The following is a 21,770-nucleotide window of genomic DNA, read 5'->3' as shown; positions in this document are numbered from 1 at the left end:
CTCCCGTCATGTCGACCTTTGGCCCGCTGTTCCCGACGGCTACTCATCTTGTGGACGCGGGGGATGGCCCCCTGCTGATCCATGGGGAAACATGGGCCCTGCGTGTCGACACCCATCAACCGGCATCGACACACCACAAGTTTATCGTGTTTGATTCTTCCTGCTGCAACTACGACGGATATATGGGGCTGGACCTGCTGCAGAAGTTAGGAGCCACGATTGATTGCCGCAACTGACAGCTCCAGTTCCAGAATTCCCCAACCCCCCCTCCCCCTCAGGCTGTTTGCACCTGCACGCCACGGCCCTGGCCAGAAGACTCCATATCCCCCTCCCTCTCCCCCCCAACCTCCCTCCATATCCCCCTCCCTCTCCCCCCCGACCTCCCTCCTCCCCCCTTCACTTCGTTCCCCGCCACCATCTCCTCTGCTGTCACCATTCCCCACACCACGAAGCCTGGGTGCCCCTCAACTGGCCCTCAGGTACATCTTGTTCTCCCCACACCTGCCACCCGGAACCCTCTCGGTCTGCCTTCTGCCGCCAACCTTCCTTCCCCCTCATCACACAGCAGTCCGAATTGCCAACCTTGCCCTCTCGCCCCTCACCCTCCTTAAAGGGCTCATGATCGGAGAGATGGAGGAAGCCGAGCCCTGTGCCCCGTCCCCCTCTCGCTCCCCTGCCCCTCATTCCTGACCATCTGTCCACCCACCAATCAGACACCCTTCACTGTCTCCTCCTGGATTTCCAGGATCTGTTCGCAGCAGGACCCACCGGTATTGGACATACCACCTACCTGGCTCACGAGATCCACACGACGGGCCCACCAATCCAACAGCCATCTTGGCTGAAGAACCCCAAACAGCAGGAAGAGGATGACCGCCAGGTTCAGGAGATGATTGAAGCCGGAGTCGTCTCCCCCTTCACCAGCCCCTGGTCCTCCCCTGTCATCCTCATGAAGAAGAAGGGTGGCATGATGTGGTTCTGCGTTGATACCGCCGGCTTAATGATGTAACCACAAAAGACGACTTCCTAGATTCCCTGTATGGCGCCTCCTGGTTCTCCACCTTCGATTGGCAGGTCCTGGTGCAACTGGAGGACAGAGGCAAAATTGCTTTCTCGACCAGCAACGGGAAACACTATGAATTTATTGTTTTACCTTTCGGCCTCTGTAACGCCCCTGCCACTTTCTCAGGACTAATGGAATCTGTCCTCAGTGGCCTCACGTGGGAGATCTGTCTAGCTTACTTGGATGACGTCATCATTTTCAGCCAGACCTGGACCGACCACCTTCAGTGCCTCTGCTGGGTTTTCACCTGAATCTGACAGGCAGGCCTCAGACTCCGGCCCTCCAAGTTTGTCCTGGCTGCCAGTACTGTCTCATTCCTGGGACATGTCATCTCCCAGGCTGGCGTATCTCCTGACCCAGACAATCTCCGCGCCGTCGCGGACATACCCCCACCACAAGACGTTCACGGAATTCGAGCCTTCCTCGGCCTAACGTTCTATTACCGGCATTTTGTGAAGGGGTTCGCTAACATTCCCAAGCCACTCCATGACCTGACCCGTAAGGCAGAACCGTTCATCTGGACAGACGAGAGGCAAGTTGCCCTCCAACAACTTAAGGACAAACTTGTTTCCGCCCCAGTTGTGGCCTTTCCCGAATATACCCTCCCATTTCGGCTCAACACGGACATTTTCCTAATCGCGATTGGCGCTGTGCTGGCACAAGTCCAAGAGGGCTGCGAGTGCATCATCACCTGTGACAGCCGTACCCTCAATCAGGTGGAAAAGAATTATGCCGCCCCTAAGAGGGAGTGCCTGGGCATCATCTGGGCACTTGAACACTTCTGGGCATACCTGTCAGGGACTCAGGTTACTATCATCACTGATCACCAGTCCCTCCAATGGCTGCGGCAGTCTGACACCCAACAATGCCCAGCTCATCAGATGGTGCGAAACCCTGCATGAGTTCAATTATGAAATCTCGTACCGCCTCAGCAAACTCCATACCAACGTGGATGCTCTCTCCCGACTCCCCATCAATGCCGTCAAGCCGGAACCAGACCTCCTCCAACAGTGGCATCGTAAGGAACGACCGCCCTGGATCCTCCAGCATCTCTTCAAGAAGCTATATTGCCGGGGCAACCACCTGCTCACTCCGTCCGGGCATATCATTCTAGCCCCTGACACTGCCCTTGTCGCCCTCCGACACCTGCATACCCACAACAGCATTCACCTGGGCATGAAAAACTCCTTCAGGTCTTTAACGACACCTACTGGGCGCCCAATCCCTCCACCCTAGCCAAGGAGATTATCCAATCTTGCCAAGCATGCGCCTTGGGTAAGGACATCACCTGTACTGCCAGCCCATCAGGACACACTACCGCCCACAAACCTTGGCAGTTATTGGCGATCGACATAGTGGGACCTCTGCCCCCGAAATCAGGCTATTGGTACTTGATCACGTTCATTGATACGTACTCCAAATTCGTCGTAGCCTGCCTAGTGAAAGAACACCACATTGTGACAGTAGCTGATACCCTGATTCGGCACATGTTTCCATGCTTCGTTATCCCACAGGCAATCCACTCCAATAATGCACCGGAGTTCACCAGCAAAATCTGAGAGGAGCTAGCCCACATATTTGGCTATAACATCTCACACTCATCCCCTTACTGGCCCCAAGGAAATGCCATCTGCAAACGAAGCCATCGTATGTTGATGAATCAACTCCATACTCGGATAGGAGCCACCAAAGACGACGACAGGCCCGCCCATGTAAAGATCGTGCAATGGGGCATCAACTCCTGCTCCCCAGAGGACGGAATTTCACCATACGAGCGAGTGTTTGGGGAAACATCTCTCCTCCTACCCCTCCGGCAACACTTACAGCCCCCCCTCGTCTACTCCCACATCTGACCCACTACACCATCTCAAATGGCAGCTAACCCACCTTCAAAACACCCTGGACCTTCGCCCCGACACCGCCTCCGACCCCTACAAGCCAGGCAACACTGTTATGATAGCGCAGCTCCCCACCCCCCACAAGCTTGTGCCACGCGTCATGGGGCCCCATACCATCATTCGCAATCCTAACCCCTACCAGGTGACAGTCGAATATCACGGCACTTCTCGCACTCTCAGAAACCGTCACATACGCCCCTTTCACGTTCCCACCTCCCCCGCCCCGCCCCACCCATTACCCTCGCTCCGCTTCCCTGTACCTCCTATGACTGCTATATCTCCCCCTCGTTGTCTGTCTGTCTGTGTGTCTGTCTGTCTGTCTCTCTCTCTCTCTCTCCCCTTCCCCTGCCACCTCTACCTCACACCCCACCATGCCGCCTCACACCTCGCCTGACAGCTTACCGATGCCACCAACTCCTGACCTCTCCCCCACCTCCTCACCACCAACCACCCCGTCCCCCACACCCAGCACCACGTGCCCCGCCCACGTGCCCGCACCCCCTCAACCCACCACACCCCTGCCACAGCCATCGCCCACCCCTGGCCCCAAATCTTCCTGCCCGCTGCTCGTACATGCCCCCTCAACCCTGCCTGCCCCATCACACACACCTGACTCCACCTGCACTGCCCACACACCCACTAGGCCTACACCCCACTCCACACCTCGTGCCACTCCCACTCCTACTGCCCCACAGCCGCCCTCGCAAACCTTGCACACACGCCGACACCGCAAACCCACGTCACCACTCACCCACCCTTAAAACAACCATCACACGCTCCGGCCGCCTCTCCTGCCCACCTGCCTGATACACCCACACTCCCACCCCACCCACCTCGCTGCAAAAACCCACACCCTCCCCTGCCCTAAATCATCTCACATTCATGCTACACCGGGCCCAAATCCCAGCCACCTACACTCCCCAGAGACGTCGCGTTGCATCACTCTGATATAAAACCCCACACTCAACGTCCATCTCCAGCATTCAGCACAGCCCTGCACAGAAGATAACACCTACCACCATGAGGATTCGCCGAGCCATATGGGCGTTGTCCTTCAGATGAAAACATCGAGTCTGTGGACCTCGCCACCTCCTACGACTCCTCTGCTCCTCCACCGACCCATCCACCCTCTTCATCATCTGTGACGCTCAGCTAGACAAGAATCCTGCCACCACAGCCTGGCACACCCTCCTCCAACACCTACAGCCAGTCTACCACACCTACGACACCAAAGTTTACCACCTCCAGTCACAGGGACATGACTTTTTCCCAGAAGACGGTGGTAAAATGCAGTACAGTATCACCAAGGGCAACCCAACTCCCCCAGCAGGAGCCCACAGAGGAGCAAATACAATGTGACTGGACTGCGGGTGACAGGGACAAAAGTCCGCCTGGGCCGTGCGCCCCTATGACCTGGGACTCGCCCGCCGCCCCCATAGCAGGAATACGAGACTACCTTCCGGCGAGCCAACCACCGATAACCACGGGGTGGAGTTATTACTCTAGCTCTAGTCAGCACCCCTGAGACAACCGGTAGCCGCTCAACCCTCCTACAGGGGATGGCCTGCAGCTGCTCTGGAGGTAACAAGGAGACAGCCGGTAGCCGTTCCCCCCTTCGTCAGGAGACGGCCAGTAGCCACTCTGAAGGTCCCCTAAACCAGATGGCTGGTAGCCGCTCAACCCTCCTACAGGAGACGGCCTGCAGCCGCTCCGGAGGTAACGAGGAGACGGCCGGTAGCCGCTCTGATGGTGCCCCTCAAGAGACGGCCTGTAGCCGCTCAACCCTCATACAGGAGATGGCTTGCAGCTGCTCCGGAGGTAACGAGGAGATGGCCGGTAGCCACTCCGAAGGTGCCCTTGAGTTGGCCTATAGCTGCTCCCTTCCCCAGACCACGGCCAGTAGCCGGGCCTTAGTGACAGCCGGTAGCTGCTCCCCTAGAAGGCCACGGCCAGTAGCCGGTCCCTACGGCAGGAGACAGCCGGTAGCCGCTCCTCCGTCAGGTGCTGAATCCTGTCCATGAAACTACAACCCGGAAGGAGACCCCAGCCTGGAGGAGTATTGGAGAGGCCCTGTAGCTACCACCGGGCTCTTCTCAATGCAGCTGGTTCCTGAGGGGACCCACCTGACAGACCCCGATGGAGGCCGATGTCGCAGCGCACTCATGGCGGTGTCTCCAACCGTTGGAGACCACAGCCCCCATGACCTCCAGACCGTCCCCAGGACCCCCGGGCGGGACATCCCTTCGCCTCAACGCCGGAGATGTTTGTCCTCCGTCAGGCGCCTGAGCAAGAGGTTCAGGCAGCTTTTCGGCCCCAGCCCTGAGGGCCAGACTCCCGCCCCAAGCCCTGAAGGTGCGGGACTCTTCGCCACCAGCAGCCCTGGATGAGAGAGGATGCCCCTACGCATGATCTCATGGCCCCTGAATACAGAGGCCCCTGGTGGAACTCAGTCCCATCAGTAGTGAGGCTGAGTCGTGTCCCATCAGTAGTGAGGCTGAGTCGTCTCCGCCACCCTTGTACCTGACCACCAGTACGCCCAGTCCCGACAGTGAAAGCACAGTCTCTGTGACATAGTAAAGTAAGGATAGAACAGTGAGTGTCAGAATATGGAAAGTCAGTGCACAAAACATCAGTAATAATATAAACGAAAGATGGAATAAGTAAGGTAACAGTGAAACAGTGAACACGGCAAGGCAGTGAAATAAGGGTCTATCTCAGTGAACACGCTACAAGATAGTGACATCGCCTCATGTTAAGATCATACAGAGGCCCCAGTGCAAGAGTAATAATTAACAACGCGACTGACAAACCAGTTAGCCTGCCAGCAGTGAAAATAGTGCCACAAACTCCACCAGTATACAGAACCTAGACTTTCCCAAAGTAATAATGTTTAACTTCTCTGCCCTAAGTGCTATTCACCTTACCTGATCATGTCCTAAGTAGTATCTTGTGCGATACTAAAACCCGATATCAAAGCCTTAGAATTATAATTGTCCAGCATAACTATTCGTGACATCTGTCCGTTCCACTGTAGAATTTAGCAATACACGTGTAAGGTTGTTGCCTTGAGTTTTTGTGTCCTGCCTCTCTCTTATTTGTCTAAGCTCCGGTCTAGAAAGAGAATCCAGCTGCACACTAGGCATTAGAGGGATGGGAAGCCAACCCTAAAACACCTAGCATTACAGATATATTTTGGGAGTTTGGGTAAGATTTTGTTTCATTTTACTTCTAACAGATTATGAGAGAGGTCGTTATTATATCCACCCATGTGCACAGACATTAAATTTAGTTTTTATGCATAATTATTTTAAATAGCATTTCATATAGAGATGCCACAAAACAGTTGATATGATGGTGCCTTTATAGAGGGAGTATGTAGAGAGAGGATGATCATATTTATTGTGGACACAGGCGTGTCAAAGGTTGCATATGGTATTTGGTTCCAAAATTTAATTACATGTAATGGTAGAGGGCATTCCTGATTGTTATCCTAGGTGTTTTAAGGGCGACTTCTCATCCTAGTAACACCTGTGATATAAGCCGGGGTCCTCTTCGAGACCAGAGCTAGAATACACAACGAGAAGAGGACATAAAAACTCTCAGCAACAATCTTACATGTATAATATCCAAATTACAACCTTTGTACAATATGGGTGTAGGTTACACACGACACAGTATTTACTATGGTGGAACCATTCTTAAGTGGCGGTTTGAGTGGGGTACGAACCTCTGTACAGTGTTGCCACATGTTCCATACCCACTCTGTGAACGGCTCTGATATAATTATGTAATAGGCATCACAATAAGATAAACACATAAGAATATAATGGTAACGTGTGTATTATATATATGAAAGAAGAGTAAACTTATTATGCATAAAATATTTATACGGCAATACAGAAACGTTGCATAAGTATTTTACGGTGTTGCTTAAAAAAAAGTAGTCACTTTTATTGGCTGTTACCTTATTTCTGGGGTTGGTAATAATGTCACAGTTATGATTATAAGATAATGTGCAGGAATATAAGTAAAAATATATCAATTTCTTAGTAAAAAAAAAAAAATACATTAAACCCTCGTGAGCAGCAACACTCACACATACCCAGTCCCACCTGGCCAGAGCTTCCTCTATCCTAGGCCTGTTTGGGGACACTTAAAAAAAAAAAAAAAAAACGCGCCGAGACTTTTACCTCCTGGGTGGTGTGGAAATAAAGTCAGATTTACAATATGTACATTATAACATAAAAGAAAATAACCAAAATGTATCCTAAAATACCACAGACGAGAGTGAGAGAGAGAGAGAGAGAGAGAGGGAGGGGGAAGGCAGACCAGGGGCAGTGTTGAGTGCAGCTGAGTGAGAAATGGAGGAAGGGAGGGAACGAAGGAGGGAGAGAGTGATTGAATGAAAAATCATGGCGCCACAATAGTGAGATCATCTGGCGCCATATGTAAAACAATAATATTTTTAAATATAATTAGATATAATAAAAACAAAATAAAGAAATGAAAGCACAAGTTTATGTCACTCATAAAAGAAACAAAATTCTCAAGGGTGATGCACATCCCCCAGGAGAGAGAGAGAGAGAGAGAGAGAGAGCGAGAAGGCAGGCCAGAGGCAGTGTTAAGTGCATTGTCAACCTGAGGGAAAGATGAAGGGAGAGAAGGAAGGAGGGTGAGAATGATTCAGTGAAAACAAATCAAGGCGCTGCAACACTGAGGTCATCTGGCGCCATATGTAAAACAATATAATAAAAAACAAAATAAAGAAATGAAAGCACAAGTTTATAAGACACATAAAAGAAACAAAATTCTCTAGGATGATGCACATCTTCCCCCAAGAGAGAGAGAGAGAGAGAGAGGCATCGCGGGTATGGAAAACGTGGCAGCACTGTACATAGGTTCGTGCCCCACCCAAACCGCCAGTTAAGAATGGTACCACCATATCAACTGTGCTGGATAAACTAGAGGGTCCTGACTGGTTGGTGGGTATCACGCAGGATACTAGCCAGTCAGAGGACGCTGGACGGACACTGCACAATGAAGGATATTAAATCTCACACAGTTTGTTACTTGGGCTATGACATCAGTCTGAACATAAGTGTTTCACCATATATCACACAATGGTAAAAGCATTAGTACAACACAATATACGCACTCAGGCACGTAGGCATTGTACATAGGCACTAGGGCACTAGTTCAGCACTGTACCTGTATGCATCATGAACACTACAGTCACTTTAGGTTTGGGCAGTCACTATTACACTGTGCAGGCCAGGGAAAACCGGCTGGGCTGCAGGGGCTGGGTGATCTCCAGATGTCGGTCAGGCGTTTGAGGGATCCTGTCTGGTGTCCCTTCTTTCAAGGGCCACGGGACAACCCTGAAAGGTGACGTCATCTGCTGGGAGCTGTGATCGGGCGTGGTGGGAGGCCCTGAACTCGTGGGGCCTGGCGGGGTAGTCTGGTCCTCAGGGCTTGGACTGAACAGCGCAAGCCGGCACACTTGTCAATGCCTACTCTGGGGAGAAGGTTGCCATTGCCTGGGGCTGGAGAGGGTGCACCCCAGGGTTGTTGGGGCACCTTAGAGAGCCTGGCGTCTGTGGTCTCCCTTTCGTCAGGCTGCCGTCAGGATTGGACTGCGACGTCGCCTTTGGCAGGAGTCCATCAGGTGATCGTCTTCCAGGGGCGTCAGCTGGATGGCACACACTCCCAGGGACAGCACAGGACCTCGCCACACTTCCTCCAGGCAGGGAGGTTCCTCCTGGGGGCTGCCTGGGTGGGGAAGGGTGGAGGAACATCCCGCTCAGCTACAGGAGGGGCGAGCTGACCAAGGGCCATCTTTCGCTGGGGAAGTCACGGGGTGAAAGGCTTTGGTTGTGATACCTCTCCCTGGTGCAGCTGGAGGCTGTCGCCGAGGCCCCACAGGCAACAGGGGGAGGGCGGCTAGAGGCCGTCCTTTCCCTGTTGGTGCGGCTGGGGGCTGTCACCGAGGCCTGACTTCCGAGCAGGACCATGGGGGAGGTGCGGGCAGAGGCTGTCACCTGACCATGGGTGCGGCTGGAGGCCGTCGCCTGTGTCCTGCAGGGGGAGTGATGTGCGATTGAGATGCAGGCGGAGACCATCACCTGCCTGCTGTTGCGGCTGGAGTCCATCACCTGTGTTGTACTCCCACGGCAGCCTCAGAAGGAGAGGGGTTGTATGTGACTCTCCCCAGATGCGGCTGGAGGCCATCGCTGGTTTCCGCAGGAGGGGGGGGGGCTTGAGCAGCACCTGAGTGGCTGGAGGCCGTCTCTATAGTTGTGCGGCTGAGGCCGTCACGTTTTGGTGTGCGGCTGGAGGCCGTCTCTATAGTTGTGCGGCTGAGGCTGTCACGTTTTGATGTGTGGCTGGAGGCCGTCTCTATAGTTGTGTGGCTGAGGCCATCACGTTTTGGTGTGCGGCTGGAGGCCGTCATTTGGTGTGCAGCTGAGGCCGTCACTATTATTGGAGCAGCTAGAGGCCGTCTCCTGGTTTATGCGGCTGGAGGCTGTCACAGGGGTGCTGCTCGGGACTGTCCTTTCAGCCCCACCCCAAACCTGTTGAGGGCTAGTCTGGTCGGAGGGTAGTGTGCACAGAATGCGGCACTCCCGCTGGGTCTGTTCTGGGGAATATAGGGGCGCAAGGTAGTTAGGGACATACGTCCATATAGCCTTGACCTCACACGTGCCTTCGGAGCCCCTCCATTGTCACCTCCTGGGGGGGTGTCACTCTGTCCCGATGGCGCTTCGTGGCCACAGTCGATGTTTCACTTATAAAAACGTTAATGAAATCAAAGCCATCTAGATTCCATTCTGCGACCGAAGTCAAAATACACTGAGAAACACAAATATCTGACTTTGTACTAATGTTTTATCTGTCACGCCAATATACAGTATTTCTATCAAAAGCCAGCCCTTGATATTGCCACCTATCTAAAGCTTGTTATCTGACGTCGCAGTACAAGGTATAATGCAGTGTTATCTACAGAATATTAACTCCTTTACATTAAATCGTGAATGAAAGAAAACAGACAAATCTCCCTACTCTACCTCTCCTTCCTCCCCTCCCTCACTCCACTCTTGCACCATTGGTCGTCCTCCCACCCACCTTCCCTTCTCTCTCTGGCCCCTCTGTCTAAGCCCCTCTTATTCCACTGTGACTTGCCACGCATAAAGGAGCCAGCTTGAGGCGCGGGGTACCGGAAGATTGGTGATTATTTATGACCACAACTGAAGGTCAAACCAACGCCGTGCTTGAATTCTAACCACCGTCACCACAGTCAAATCACATTTTCCTATCATTCCACAAGCATATATGGCAAGCTTGATCCATATATAGTGGTAGGTGGTGACGACCATCATCCACTCACTTGATGTAGTGCTGCTTACTTCTTCCTTGGCCTTTATCATTCTTTTTCTTTGTCTGCCCTCCTCTCTTCCTATTTCTCCCATCTTTCCTGTCACTTCTTATTGCTTTTCTTTCCTTTACAGGTGGCTTTACATTGAGTGGCAAGGCAAATGGTTTCCTGTAAGCCAGGAAACCATTTACAATGCTGGGTGGTAACCATATAACCAAAGCGTACGTGCTCCATACGTGTAAACAAGTGGGTTGGTGGAGGGTTAGTGCTCCTCCCCGTAAAACAACTAACTCAAAGTCAAATGGCCACCCCTTATGGGATTATGGCGTCTGGCAATAGATAGATAGATAGATTGATCCATATAGAATGATTCATTCACTGAGTAAACCCCACGGGGCTGTGAACTTTTGATCTTCATCCGTGACCTTGACATTTGATTGAGTTGCACCAAAATCTGATCACCTTCCCATACCCACACGCAATATGTATATATATATATATATATATATATATATATATATATATATACACACACATATATACAGCAATCCCTCCACTTTCCGATGTAATAGAGCCAAAAGCATGTCCGGAAAGTGGGCCCCAGCCTCCTGGACTTGTATTTATGGACCCTAACCTACCCTGACTCAGAAAAACGCCTATACAACTCCCTACTGGACATGCATAGCACCTATTTAAGACCCAAATCACACCAATAAGGGACATAAAGGGCTGAAATATATGCAAAAGAACCAGAGAATGAGGTTCTAGAGGTGAGTTTATACAAAATTAAACATTCTGGGTACTTACAACACGTCCCTGGCTCCTGGACTGGTACTTAAGGACCCTAACCCAGCCTAACTTTGAAAGCCACCTAAATAACTCCCTACCGGACATGCATAGCACATAGTTAAACCTATTTAAGACCCTGTTCACACCAATAATGGACATAAAGCATGAAATAAATGAAAAGGAACCAAAGAATGAGGAACTAGAAGTGGCTGTACCTCAGCCAAGGTACTTACAGCAAGTCTGTGGCTGCCTTCTCTGGCTTTGGCAGTAGTGAAAATGCTCTTGAAGCACGTACAGTAATCCAGTGTTGTGCTGCACTTACAGTAATTCTTTGCACTGTGAGTTATAGTGTTTAACACTGCACATTGTTAATTGCACCACACCAGTTTCAACCGCCAGTTTGCACTCCACACTTAATCCTTTGCACTCTAAATTCTAATTTCTTAACACTGCACAACACTGTAAATTCCCGTGTGGTCTAGTCGTGAGGTATTGCAGTTTATTCACTGTTTATTCACAAAAAACGAGCACATGTGGCTTCCATTACTATAAGCATCTGCTCTCGATCGGAGTTAGGCTGTGACTGTTGATGATGGGGTAACAGAGTTGCCGGATCACAATGGCCACATTACCAAACTCCTCAGTTTTCATTACCAAATATAACTTTTCATTACCAAACTCTTAAAGCTAGCATTTATTCTTCACTAATTATATATACAAGTGCCAACGGCCATGCCACGTTGAGTACACTGCTTCCCATCCGATCAGCGAAGTTAAGCAACGTTGGGTCTGGTTAGTACTTGGATGGGTGACCGCCTGGGAACACCAGATGCTGTTGGCATCCCTACGTCAAGTGGGGTTGGTGGAGGATTAGTGCCCCTCCCTGTAAAACAATTAACTCTAAGCCATTGGCCACCCCATTTGGGATACATGGCGTCTGGCAATGGATGGATGGATGGATGGAAATACATGTAATCACCCTTCTTATAATTAACAGCATGTTGATTATTTTCATGCCATATAGGCTAGCAGATTAATCTAATCAGAGACAGCAAACAATCCTCCATCTCCATCCTGTGTATCCTCACACATGTGAAAAATCCGTTTGGTATTGCATTATTCTGATTCATTACTAAACAAATTTTTCATTACCAAATTGGCCCACATTTGGTAATGAAAAACACCAAATGGCAACCCTGACAGGGGAGGGGGGAGGAAGGAAGGGGTGAAGGGTCCATGGTGTAACAGCTGTTTGGCACCGCGTGACAATTTCAAATTACTGGTGGGAAGAAATTTGGATTTTGGGGGGATTTTTTTCTTTTTTTGGCCATTTTTGGGTTCCGAAGGTCCAGGCCCACAATGTCTGGTAAGTGGGTTGTCAGGAAAGTGGGTGTCCGGAAAGTACAGGGATTACTGTATATGAAGCCTCTGTGGTACAGTGGTAAAGTGTGCGTTTTCGTACACTGAAGTACGAGAGTTCGCGCCCTGCCACGGTAATAAACTTTGGGAGCGTTCTTCAGGCCACGTACTGCATTGGCGAACACAAGGGGTGCTGTGGTTGAACCAGTCGCATACTACAAAGTATGCTTGCACCCAGTCGGCTTACGCGGGCCGATTACACTTGGTTCACAGACTACACACACATCCAAAGCCACTCCAACACTACAGTTACACTTACAAGCACTTCTCACCCTACATACAATCTCTGCAAGACAGCCTAAGCCACTTGGTAGAGATACATTGGCTGTATCGTCCCGACTTCGGTCGGGATAGGCCGGTTCTGCAATGGACACTCAAATGGCTGATGAGATGAGATGATATATATATATATATATATATATATATATATACTGTACGATGGGGTTATATGAAACAAAATTAGTCCAATTTCAGCCTTGTAATAACCATACATTTCAGTAGAGCAGCTGCAGAATTTTGAAAAACTTTTTCATCAAAATAAGACCATTTTCTTTTCTATGGTAAAAAAAAAAAAAAAATAAAAAACATTCATACATTTTGTATGCCATACAAACAGAAATTTTGTGTGTGTGTGTAAAACATAGGGGCTATTATGAACACATGTAAATGGGATGAGATTAGTCTCATCATAATTAATTATGTTGTCAGGAGAAACCCCGTCAAGTGTTTTATCAAGGTTTTTAAAGTATTCATTAACAATAGTGTCAGAGACGGCAGCTCTTTTCCTAGATACGGTATATTTTGACAATGCCTGCTTGTTATAATGTCGGAATGGCGCTTAACCCCTTAACCGCGGGGCGTCACTTTCGTGACGCTTGGGAGCAAGGGATTATACCGCGGGGCGTCACTTTTGTGATTCTGTGTTATTTTGAATTCACCCGGGCTTCCAAGTGGGGGCTTGTATCATCTATCAGTACTGCTAATGTCCAACACAAGTCAGCACTCCTAATCTCATCTGTACTCCCATCCATTGTTGACAATTTAGCCATTTCTCCCCGTTCTTGACTCCCCTCCCTACCCCCCCCCTCCATTACCCTATCCTCTCGCCTGCCCGGCTGTGCTACGCTAAGTAAATCTTCCCTGGAATTTTTCACTGATTTCATCCATTGAAATAAGCCCTATGCCCTATTCTTATACCAAATAATATATACAAGAAAGAAATAAGGTAAGTGAGAGTGCCATACACCTGGAATTGGCTAATTATCACCGACAACACCTCACATGCACTCGTTCGCTAATTTTCGCTGTTTTTTTCCCCTTGAAATATGCCATATAATCTATTTTCGTAATAAATATACATATAAGGAGGGAAGGGAGAAGCCTAAGTGATATTTACATTCACCTGGAACTACCTAATTTATAATGTATTGTCTAGATTTCCTGCCAATCATTTCAGTGAAATACATAGCTGTTTCAAGAGCTACGTTGGTAGTGCTGAATATCCCCTAAGTAGGCCTCTACCCGGGCCAGCCCTCCCTTATCAGTTCTCTCTCATCTTCCAAAGAGGAGGTACGCGTCTGTTCCTCTTGCTGACTTCAGAGCCTTTTTCACCCCCATGCAAAGGGCCCTGTGACCTTTACCCCCTACTAAACCTCGTGTGAAAAGAGGTAAAGGGCTGACAATTGATAAAAGAGTGACTACGATCTTTCTATTGAGTAAAACAGTGCAAGTGGAATTGTAAATAATGTGTAAATAATGTGTAAACAGGAAGTGAAAGTAATGAATGTAAATATACGTGAACATTGGAAAATAGTTTTATAAGTTACTTCAAGTGACAGTGCATAACACAGTGTAAATAAAATAGAAATGTAAATAACGTAAATAAAATAGAGAACGTAAATAGAAATGTAAATGAGTAGTATTATAAGAATACGAGTATATACCCTAGGAGTAATGAAAGTGAAAGTTTCACTCTAGCATGTCTGAATACTATGAGTTATGAGAGTGAAGATGAAAGTGACATTCACTCTCAATGGTAGTATACAGGACGAGAAAGTGAATGCTACGTATTTTACTGAAAGAAATTGAATCCCTACAGTGACAATAAACTAATACTACTGAAGGAAACTTATGGATAAAGACTGTAGATATATATGTGTTATATAGTAATAGAAGTATAAAGTGTGAGGGGTTTTATGAATAATAAATGACAGAGTACCAAGAGCGAACTAGCGCAAGTGCGGCGGTCAGACGCGCTCATAATTTTCATTGCTTTCACAGTGTTTTTTTTTTTTTTCAGTATGGATCCCAAACTACTTGAAAATCATAGAGTAGTGTTTATAGTGTTAATATCTGGCTGTGGTAATCATATTACGGGTTGTCGGGAAGTGTAAAGTGGAGACTTCGTTACCCAACTTCAGAGGTCTCCACAAGTCCTACGGTAACAGACGAAGGCTCAACAAACATTCCAGGAGAAAGCTGAAAGTATGTGCCATAAGCATATATAATTTTAATATTCTAGGACTAATAACTGAATTTTGGCAAATATTTTTTGAGAGTCTGTCGGAGCCCGAATAACCCCGCAGCACACGCAAAACATTGGTAAACATGCCTGCGGTGTAGGGGTTAAGGAAACCATAGCCCCAGTCAACACCAGGTAAATTATCTTTGAAGCAGCTGATTTGTCGACCTTTCTTGTTCAAGAAGTGTTGCACAAAGTGGCGCAGGTCTGCCATGTCAAAAGCAAGCCCGTAGTCTCCAAGGGCAGCTAAATTAGCAGCCATTGCCCTCTCTTCAAATTGTAAAAGGGCTGTAGGATGCCCCAACTGACCAAGGTTCTTGACATGACCTTTCCAACATCTGTGAAAAGTTGCGACGGGGATTTTGTAGCGACTGCTAATTGTCCTTATTGTGTTGTCTCCTTTGTCAAGGTCAAGGAGAGCACGAGCCATGTCATCTTGGTTGTATTGGAGCCTATTGGAATGCTCCTTTCTCTTGTAGTTCCTCACCATGTTAGAAATAGAAACAAACTCTTGATTAGTACCGGTAGTACACATTTTGAGAAAATTTCAGGTGGGTTCCATTTAGCCCCAGGGTCACGTACCGTTTAGCCCCATCCACAAATTTCAACACTAGTATCTACATGGTTAAGGCTTTCTACCTCATACTACTGCACAACATACCTTAATAAAGCAGTATTAATTCCTGAAGAGTTGAGCTTCCTCCAACAAATATTGCATGCGTGGCGGACCTTAGCGTTTTACAATAATTTTAACACTTACTTAGCATAAAAAATCAGCTCTGCAAAAAAAATATATTAAAAATGTAAAATAATACTGGAAGAAGGCACAACTTGTTTTTTATCAATTAAAAATAATATGAAACACATACATGCATTCAGTTTTTAGTTTTGAAATTCTGAAAATTAACCAATAGCCATTTAAAGAAAAAAAAAATAATTAAGCGAACATGTTTCAAATAGCCCCATATGTTCACAGTAGCCCCATCGTACGGTATATATATATATATATATATATATATATATATATATACACTTAACCCTTTCAGGCACAGTCGCGCGATTCGCGTGATGTCGGCTTGCACTCCGCCAGACACAGTCACGCGACTCGCGTCCTTAAGGCCCCTTCAAGGCCCAAAAATATTCGTCAGAAAAAAACTTATTGGCCGATTTGCGTGATTTTTTGGCGCGTCTTAGGGTAGCCAAGGCCTACTGGAGGTAAGTCATTGGCAACACTGCTTTGCCTTATCAGCCTCAGCCCGCTCCCTCCAACCTCAGTGTTTGTTGAGCAGTCAGCCAGTGATGTTTGACAGCTCGTGGTTCCCTTTAAATCGTCCATAATTCTCCTCCTCTTGCCCAAGGCAAAGACCCTATTGAATCAGTGAGATAATACATTGTATGTGAACATATAGTGATGTGATATTGTTGATGGAACATTCATATATGTATTGAAAAGCAATTCTGGCCGTTAGCAATCGTTGGGCCTTGGAGCCAGACACATGGTCAGTGTAGCGGGGTTGCACCACTCCAACCCCCCGTAGGCCGGATGGCGTGAGTGGAAATACGTATATAAATGAAGCCAAGGCATAAATATATATTGTGTGAAACATACTGTGGATGGCTTGGTGAAATTATGGAGCCAGCAAGCGTTATGTGTGGCATGAAACAGTGTTGTGAAGGGGCAAACCTGAAGTTGGGAGGGAGAATTACCGGTGTTTTTAGGGCTGGAATTATTGTGATTCTGATAGTGTAAATGCGTATGGAATTGTATGAAATATACGTCAAACAAGCTGCGAGTTTCCGTGAACGAGTGTGGTGTGTGCTAAAAATAGCGTTGCCTCATACTCTCAGGGAGAAGCTGACTCACACACACACACTACATAACTCCTTATCTTCAAATCCGTGGTCTAACTGGATCAACACCCCTGGAGGAAGTGAGTTCTGCAAATTTTGTTGATATATGTAATAATCTATTACCATTACCTCTCACACTTTCAGACAAATATCCATTTTCTCCTACAGATTACACATATGAAAGAAAGTAAATCTCCACTGCAGTAACTATAGAAGAGTTATGTTTATGTGTAGTAGGTTATAACAATAGAAAAACATCCATGGAAGATGTAATAGTCTACAGATAGGGGAAAAAGAAAGTTAGTAGCATAGTCTTCAGGCCGGTGTGCGAGGAAGAAACAGTGTGTGTAAAAGTTGGTAGCGATCGGAAGAGTAACCTCACTTTGTCGGCCAATTACTCGAAAACTATTAGACTTATCGATTTCCTGTTACAACCATCATCAATACCACTAAATTCTACGTAAGATCAATACCAGAATGTAAGCCTTTGGTAGCGTTTTGGGGGGTAAAAGGCGAGAGAAATGTTTTTGTTCCTAGCGGTTGTTGTGTGACATGACAAGCGCTCAGAGTAATAACATCATTTTGTCGGCCAATTACTCGAAAACTATTAGACTTATCGATTTCCTGTTACAACCATCATCAATACCACTAAATTCTACGTAAGATCAATACCAGAATGTAAGCCTTTGGTAGCGTTTTGGGGGGTAAAAGGCGAGAGAAATGTTTTTGTTCCTAGCGGTTGTTGTGTGACATGACAAGCGCTCGGAGTAATAACATCATTTTGTTGGCCAGTTACTCGAAAACTATTAGACTTATCGATTTTCTGTTACAACCATCATCAATATCACTAAATTCTATGTATGATCAATACCAAAATGTAAGCCTTTTGTAGCGTTTTGGGGGATAAAAGGCGAGGGAAATGTTTTTTTTTTCCCTCGCGTTTATCAGTGACATTCGCTCGGAGTAATAACCTCACTTTGTCGGCCAATTACTCGAAAACTATTAGACTTATCGATTTCCTGTTACAACCATCATCAATACCACTAAATTCTACGTAAGATCAATACCCGAATGTAAGCCTTTGGTAGCGTTTTGGGGGGTAAAAGGCGAGGGAAATGTTTTTCCTCGCATTTGTTATCAGTGACAAGCGCTCGGAGTAATAACCTCACTTTGTCGGCCAATTACTCGAAAACTGTTTGACTTATCGATTTTCTGTAACAACCATGATCTATACCACTAAATTCTACGTATGATCAATACCAAAATGTAAGCATTATGTTACGTTTTGTGCGATAAAAGACGGTGGAAATGAGTGTCTCTTCCCGGCTGTTACCATTGAGAAAGGCTCGTAGTAATACTCTCATTTTCTCTGCCAATTACTCGGAAACTACTGGACGTATCGATTTCACGTTTGAACCATGATGAAGAGCAGGAAATTCTATATATGTACAATACATAAAAATGTAATATTTCTCATAAGAATTCGTGGTTACGTGAGACGGGAACATTGCGTACGCCATGCGCGCATCACGAAAGTCAATCACGCACGGAGTGCCTTGTACTTTTTTTCGATTTACTCGAGAACTATGAGGCGTATGGGGTTTTCCCGTCACAGTGGGAAAGCTGGATAATGGGGGCATATTACTATGTAATAAAAACGTTAGGTCCCTGGGAAAACTTAGCTCTCAGAGGTCAGTGAAAATTTTTCGAAAATGGCTCTCAGTTTTTGACCATTTTCTCGAAAAGTATACATCGTATCTAAACCAGATTGGTTTCGTTAGAAAGCTGATGAAATTCTCTATGAAAAAATATTAGATCATTTTCCTGTAGGATGGAAAACATTCAAACGGTGATGTTGGGAAGTCAAAAATGTTTACTCGACATGCCTTCCAGGGCTCATAACTTTCTGTGCTGTTGTTTTCCTGTGTTTTGGTCATGTTTATCAGATAGAACAAACATCCATGCATACCTGGACATAGGTTTCATGGGAATACATTGATTTTGGGGGGGCGAAAATAAGGCAAGAATGTGTTTCATTCGCTCAAATTTGCTCAAATTTGCCGCGCGCGCGCTCACCGGCCGGGCGGCTTCGTAGTCGAAATTCCGGGATCAGAAAACTTATTGAAACTTATCGTGCGCGAAAGGGTTAACTTTGAGTGTATATATATATATATATATATATATATATATATGGAAGTTAAGAAGTCTCTGCATGATGGTATTGTGATCCCTACCCTGACGTATGGAAGCGAGGCGTGGACCTTGCAAGAGGGGAACAAGTCAAGAGTGAGAGCAGTGGAAATGAGTTACTTGAGAGGAGCATGTGGAGTGACATGGAGGGACAGGTTGACAAATGAAGAAGTGAAGGAACGTTGTGGGGTAGATGTGGATGTGGTTGAAAAGATTAGGAGAAATACACTGAGGTGGTTTGGACATGTGGAGAGGATGGAGAGTGAAGGACTGACTAAGAGGGTGTATGTGGGTGAGGTGGAGGGAGGGAGAGGGAGGGGTAGACCGAGGATGAGGTGGAGGGATGGAGTTGAGAGGTATATGAGGGAGGGGGGGTTGAGTTGGGGGGAGGGGAGTCAAATGGTGGGTGACAGAGTGACTTGGAGGCGTTTTGTCTGCGGCCACCCTTTGCGGGATTAGGGCGTCGGGCTATAGATAGATAGATAGATATATATACACACACACACAGTAAAAGCTTGATAGAACGGAATAATTCAGCCAAACCCTATTCCATTTTATCAAATATTCCGCTTTTTCAAGCTTCCGTTCCAAAACCATAGATGGAACGGGATTTTCCGGAAATATGCGATTTTTCCCATATTTCTTCCCTAACTCGTGACCTGAAGCCTATACACAGTTGCTACTAAATTGCTGCCTTTGCTACATACACACATGCTGCCTATGCTAGTCATAATGATACACACAGAGCAGTCAGAACCCACAATAATAATAATAATAATAATACAGTAATAATAATAAATAAAGCAGTAAAAAACTCACATCCAAATGTGGGGGATATGACTTGTTTCTAGAATTATGCCTGACAACAGCCCCACAAACATGTGTCAGACGTGATGCTTCCCTATTCACTGTCTGAGTCTTGACACCATAGTCGGTCATGATCATCTTCACTGGTATACCATGCTCAATTTTCGAGATTATTTCTAATTTCTGGCCCAGAGAAAGCCTCGCCCTTTCCTTTTTTTTCTTTTTCTGCACTTTAGGCATGGCGAACGATTGGTTTGCCTATTTTCGACAGAAAAGGCACCAAAAAGTTGTAATGCCAAGGGAATCACGCACACTTGGAGAGAAGAATTGAACTGTTTGGGGGTTGCTGGTAGACTGCGGCAAGGTGAGCGGCCTCACCCAGCCTATAAAATAGGACAAAGTGGCTTTTTGCCGCGGCCTGTGACAAAGCCCCGCGCCTTGTGATCGACTAGAAACGTTCTGGTGCATCACAATTTTTCCACAGCCACGGACAAACTGGCTTGCGTCCGTTACAGAAACCCGACATCTCGTGACAGAAGGGAAAGCTTCCGGAATATTACGAGTACTTTACGGAAAATAATCGTTCCGTTTTTTTCAAGTTTCCGTTTTATCCCACGTTCATTATATCAAGCTTTATATATATATATATATATATACATATATATATATATATATATACATATATCGTATATATATATATACAGTATATATACATATATCATATATATATATATATATATATATATATACATATATCATATATATATATATATATATACATATATCATATATATATATATATATATATATATATATACATATATCATATATATATATATATATATATATATATATATATATATACATATATCATATATATATATATATATATATATATATATATATATATATACTGTATATACAGTAATCCCTCTAATATCCGAACGCCCAATATCCGAACATCCCCACTAACCGGACATAATCCTCCTGGGATCCAATATTCCCAAAATGGGCCAAAAACTGCAAAAAATTTGAAAAAAATCTGACTTTTTTCCCTCCCATAATTTGAAATTCCCGCCTGGCGCCAAACAGCTGTTACACCATGGTCCCTTCACCCCTTCCTTCCTCCCCCTCCCCCCTCCCCTGTCAGGTTGCCATTTGGTATTTTTCATTACCAAGTGTGGGCCAATTTGGTAATGAAAAATTCGTTTGGTAATGAATTAGAATAATGCATTACCAAATGGATTTTTCACATGTATGAGGATACACAGGATGGAGATGGTGGATTGTTTGCTCTCTCTGATTAATCTGCTACCCTACATAGTGTGAAAATAATCAACATGGTGTTAGTTATAAGGAGAGTGATTACATGTATTTCCACTTGTATATATAATTAGTGAAGAATATATGCTAGCTTTACGAATTTGGTAATGAAAAGTTATATTTGACAATGAAAGTTGAGGAGATTGGTAATGTGGCTGTTGCGATCTGGCAACTCTGTTACCCCACCAACATCAACAGTCACAGCTTAACTCCGATGGAGAGCAGATACTCATAACAGTGCAAGCCACAGGTGCTTGTTTTTTGTGAATAAACAGTGAATAAACTGCAATACCTTGCCACTAGAACACACAGGAATTTACAGTGTTGTGCAGTGTTAAGAAATTAGAATTTAGAGTGCAGAGGATTAACTGTGGACTGCAAACTGGCGGTTCAAACCAGTCCAAGACCAAGGGACTTGTAAGTACCCAGAATGTTTAATATTGTATAAACTCACCTCTAAAACCTCATTTTATGGTTCTTTTGCATTTATTTCAGTCTTTTATGTCCCTTATTGGTGTGATTTGGGTCTTAAATAGG

The 21,770-nt window shown here is 46.3% G+C and overlaps 1 protein-coding gene and 1 non-coding gene across 4 annotated transcripts in view; both read left to right on the top strand.

The window, feature by feature from the left end:
- Positions 1-21,770, top strand: part of LOC145408285 (synaptic vesicle glycoprotein 2C-like) — a 359,002-nt gene that overhangs the window by 96,956 nt on the left and 240,276 nt on the right. The gene's annotated exons all lie outside the window — the stretch shown is intronic.
- LOC145408302 (5S ribosomal RNA) lies at positions 11,845-11,963 on the top strand. The gene has a single exon (XR_013898894.1). It is a non-coding gene; the product is annotated as a 5S ribosomal RNA (ribosomal RNA).

The sequence above is a fragment of the Coenobita brevimanus genome, chromosome 76, assembly GCF_032717465.1.
Source record: "Coenobita brevimanus isolate Jiangsu-jjx chromosome 76, ASM3271746v2, whole genome shotgun sequence".
In the NCBI taxonomy this organism is placed as follows: domain Eukaryota; kingdom Metazoa; phylum Arthropoda; class Malacostraca; order Decapoda; family Coenobitidae; genus Coenobita; species Coenobita brevimanus.
This window is presented reverse-complemented; position numbering and strand designations above follow the sequence as displayed.